Source organism: Bombus fervidus, unplaced genomic scaffold (genome assembly GCF_041682495.2).
Source record: "Bombus fervidus isolate BK054 unplaced genomic scaffold, iyBomFerv1 scaffold0037, whole genome shotgun sequence".
NCBI lineage: Eukaryota > Metazoa > Arthropoda > Insecta > Hymenoptera > Apidae > Bombus > Bombus fervidus.
Window position 1 is genome coordinate 25,001 of NW_027212600.1, and position 5,000 is coordinate 30,000.

General features: G+C 48.4%; 1 non-coding gene across 1 annotated transcript; it reads right to left on the reverse strand.

The window, feature by feature from the left end:
- Positions 1-2,071: 2,071 nt before the first annotated feature.
- On the reverse strand, positions 2,072-2,226 carry LOC139997193 (5.8S ribosomal RNA). The gene has a single exon (XR_011802627.1). It is a non-coding gene; the product is annotated as a 5.8S ribosomal RNA (ribosomal RNA).
- Positions 2,227-5,000: the final 2,774 nt, after the last annotated feature.

The following is a 5,000-nucleotide window of genomic DNA, read 5'->3' on the forward strand; positions in this document are numbered from 1 at the left end:
TTCGTGCCATGTGGGCGCGATTCGAGAAAAGCAAGACGGTTTGATAACAATGCGACAGAGGGTCTTTATTTTTATTTCTCTCTCCGAGAATCGCCTCAAAGAGAAAAAAAAATAAAAAAAAAAATTAATTCGAATAGAATCGAGAACCGTATATTCTATCTCGATCGAGAAACGTTTTATGCATCTCGCCAAAGTGCCTTTTAAACTTCGTTCGTCGTATCATGTTCGAGCTAAGACTCACGCAAGACACCCGTAACGATCTCCGGTTTTTAACGCCCGTCCTCTTTGTATAATATATATATATATACGTGTTATGTATAATATATCTCCCGTAGCCGTTTCTCTCTTCTCGACGATTCCAGCGGTTCCTTGTTTTCGCCTGTTATTGCTGGCACAGAGATCGAACACGCGACATATATATAACATATCGGTTTCTTTGCTCTGTACCAACGACGAAAACGCACGGGAACTCACGCAAGTGGAAAAGCGAGCGCGAGACGTACACAACGGGGTGAATTTATTACTCGGGGACTGGACGACCGGCGATCTGTTAGGATGCGCGGTCCAGCGATAGACGACGAAGAGACATGGGATGACCAACGATCTCTTTTTCTCTAATACTCGGAGCGCCGAAACGCCTTAAAGCAAAAAAAAATCACACGCGCGTACGTCGTACGTACGGCGCGTGTATACCTCGTCTCTAATCAAGTTTCGTTAGTCTTTCTCGAGCCTCGCCAAAGAGGATCGTTCTCTTCCTCTGCGCGATCTCTCCGTGCCAATGTCAGAGATTATTCTCTTTCGCACGACGACGAAAACGACTATTTTCGACGATCCGAACAACTTTGTAACGGACTCACATGCACATCTTAAAATCGGGTACAGAAACGTTGCGCAACACCGTGAGCTTTTCTCTTCTTCGTCACCCTTAAATATAGCCGATCGTAGACGCACGCTAGATCGTAACACACTTTTCGTTGATTTCCGACGAACGTGGCTTTGGGCCAGGCGCGCGGGCAGAGAGATACGCGACCGACGGGGAAAAATTCGTCCCGATACATGTACGCGTACTCTCCGATCTCCGCGCAACGCTGGGGATCATCTCCCTAAGTCATCAGCGTTCGAAGAAATCTCGTGTGTCCGTTCCCGGATCTACGGCTTTCTCTGGGTTCACGAAGAACAGAAAAAAGCACAGAGGATGAAAAACGCAACGACGACCCATCGATGCGACGGTCCTCGTTGTCTTCTCGTCAGTCGTCTCGCGCCTGCAGAATACATCTCTGCCGCACGAACAGACGGAGTGGGTATTCGATCCCTGGGGCTGTACGAGTAAAAACATCTTGATGAAAAGACGGTTGTGTTTCTTTAAGGCACACAGTTTTTCGTTACGCCACCAAGTTTAGGTTTAGGTTTTAATATCTTGGTTCTCTTTTCTCTCCTCTCTCGACTGACTTTGTTCAAAAATATTTTTGCTTTCTCTCAGTCTCGCCAAAAATTCATTTAAGACGACGTCGGGGGCGCGGTCATTCGTGCTTATCGAAGACTAACAAAACGTAGCAGAGGCTGATACAAAAAGAAAAAAAAAATCGGCCACGAAGAAAACTCGCTCTGTGTATCTCGATAACCGCGTCGACGACGACGGTTCTCTCCGCGCTCTTTTAATTCGTATCCTTCTTCTTGCGCTTCGTCCGACTCAGAAACGTTCGTAAAACACGAACGACGGCGGGTTGTCAAGCCAAGAAGGGACAGAGAAGAGACGGAGGTAGTTTTGCGAGTCTCCCGTGAACGCGATAGATTTTTCATATATATTTGTATCGAGAGCATGCGTACGCCGGTCTCCACACGATCCAGCGACGAACGCCGACGAACGTCCAACAATCGCTCGTACGTCGCGTACGAGCCCTCGACCGCTCTTTAATTCGTATTCTTTTGCTTGGCGCTCGTCCTCCGACTCAGAAACGTTCGTTTAAAGATAAAACGAACGACGGCGGGCTGTCGACGAGGCAAGAAAGAACAGAGAGAGACGGACCGAGAGCAACGATACGCAACGCAAGCAGTCTTAGGTTTACGTGAGCAACCCTCAGCCAGGCGTGGTCCAGGAATTGTATCCGTGGACCGCAATGTGCGTTCGAAATGTCGATGTTCATGTGTCCTGCAGTTCACACGTTGACGCGCAATTAGCTGCGTTCTTCATCGACCCACGAGCCAAGTGATCCACCGTTCAGGGTAATCGTTTATGCATGGATTTTTGTTTGTGTACTCAGGTTTTTGTACTCTTATTCTCGGTTCGAAAGAAGCCGATATCCGACAAACGTCCGACCAACGGGAATCGAACGCGCGGAAGTCGCCATATGATTGACGACACGAAAATACGTTCGAAAACGAAATCGGACGGACTGCGCGACGACACACGCAGCCCGCCGACCGGGCGTAAAGTGCATTATAATATATAACAACCAACGAGATCGAAGCTCCGTTCGTCAGGAAACGACGGGGATATAACACCCGATTCTGAATCCTCTGTACAGCACACGATCTCGCGAAGAAAGCGCACGGTGGCTAGCCCATGATATATATATATGTTCGTTCCTCTCGTCCAGTTATTCGAAGCAAACAGCCGATATGCATCTCCATCGTTCGGGTAAAAAAAATCGATGGGACGCGCACGGTCGTAGTCTTCCTCGCGCGGTCGTTTCTTCCCGATAGCCAGAAGCAGAGTTTGAAAAACTCTAGCGACGGAACGAGGCATTAGACTCTCGACAACGAGGATACAGACACGGCCGGCGGTCCCCTCTGAATCGACTTCGGTGGTTCAGGTAAAAATAAAAAAAATCGATGGGACGCGCACGGTCGTCGTTCCTCTTCCTCGCGCGCGGTCTATTCTTCCCGATAGCCAGAAGCAGAGTTTGAAAAACTCTAGCGACGGAACGAGGCATTAGACTCGCGACAACGAGGATAGAGAGACGGCCGGCGGTCCCCTCTGAATCCACTTTGGTCGCTCAGGTAAAAATAAAAAAAAATTCGAAAGGGACGCGCACGGTCGTCCTTCCTCTTCCTCGCGCGGTCGTTTCTTCCCGATAGCCAGAAGCAGAGTTTGAAAAACTCTAGCGACGGAACGAGGCATTAGACTCTCGACAACGAGGATAGAGAGACGGCCGGCGGTCCCCTCCGAACGGATGGCGACAACGACGACTAAAGCGCGAAAAATCGCGACGAAGAGGAACGCATCTCCGTTCAGGTGTATGTGTGTGCGTGCGTTTAAAAAAAATTCGATGGGACTCGCAGCCATCGGCCTCGCGCGGTCGTTTCTTCCCGATATCCAGAAGCAGAGTTTGAAAAACTCTAGCGACGGAACGAGGCATATGACTCACGACAACGAGGATATGGACAGGCGGTCCCCTCTGAACGGGTCGACGAGACGATGGTAAAAGAGACGAACCGGACGAAACTTCCGTCGATCAGGTAAAAATAAAAAAAAATTCGATGGGACGCGCACGGTCGTCGTCGTCTTCCTCGCGCGGTCGTTTCTTCCCGATAGCCAGAAGCAGAGTTTGAAAAACTCTAGCGACGGAACGAGGCATATGACTCACGACAACGAGGATAGAGAGACGGCCGGCGGTCCCCTCTGAATCGACTTCGGTGGTTCAGGTAAAAATAAAAAAAATCGATGGGACGCGCACGGTCGTCGTTCCTCTTCCTCGCGCGCGGTCTATTCTTCCCGATAGCCAGAAGCAGAGTTTGAAAAACTCTAGCGACGGAACGAGGCATTAGACTCGCGAGGATAGAGAGACGGCCGGCGGTCCCCTCTGAACCAACTTCGTCTAGTTAAGAATCGTTACTCTTTACCATCACTCGCCTTGGTATATATCTTTTCGGGCCAACATCCACGCAATGCGTTTTCGTTCTAGGTTACCCGATCCACGAGTACGAACGTACAACGTGGTTTCGTTTTGTCGAACATCGTATATCGTTCGCCGTTGAAACGAACGACAACGAAACGACATAGGAAGAACGAACGCCCTTTGGGTAGGAAGCACGTTTCGAGGAACGACGAGAGTTTGGAGAGACGCGCGAGATAGCTGGAGACGCGCAGATATAGGTATCCATGGATCTTCGAAGAGAACCTTCGAAGATATATAATTCGGTATCCTTTTTTTCTGCGGCTCGCTATTCGCGTTCTTTCGCTCTCGTCGACGACTCGTTATAGACGCTTCGTTCGATCCCAAAGAGCAGTCTTCCTTATGTCCCGTTGCTAGGAGGTGAGGCCTACGCAACGCAACTACGAAATATAGAAGAGGTGTGAGCAGTGATCTCTCCGACACGAGGCACTTTAGAGATTTTAGTTTATATATTATATTGTTCGTTCGTTGGATTTCCACGATGCAAATACGAAATACGAGATCGTGACGGCGGGTCTTTCTGTGTACGACCTCACGCAGGCGCCTCGATCGCATTTCTCATTACACGTGGTTTCCACTGTAACTTTTAGTTTTTTCGATATGTGTTCAGCTCAAGTTCCCTCACATATCGTTATTATTATTATTATTATTATTATTAATAGTAGCGGTTTCGTGTTATAGGATTCGGAGACGGCGGGTCTTTCTGTGTACGACCTCACGCAAGCGCCTCGAGAATCTTTTTAAGTTTTTCGTTTGTTATAATATTATTCGGAGACGGCGGGTCTTTCTGTGTACGACCTCACGCAGGCGCCTCGAGAATATTTTTAAGTTTTTCGTTTGTTATAATATTATTCGGAGACGGCGGGTCTTTCTGTGTACGACCTCACGCAGGCGCCTCGAATTATTCGTGTAAAAGTATATCTCTTCATCCCGATGATCGAGAGAGAGTGCCACACTCTTCGTATAGTTTCGTAACTGGAGCGTCTCTCACCTCCTTATTGTAAAATTTGGCTTTTGTCAAAGTATATAGCTTGTTAATACGTCGTATATACTTTGTGTCGATATAGGAGGAGTACGGCTCCTTACCGACGATATTATATATAT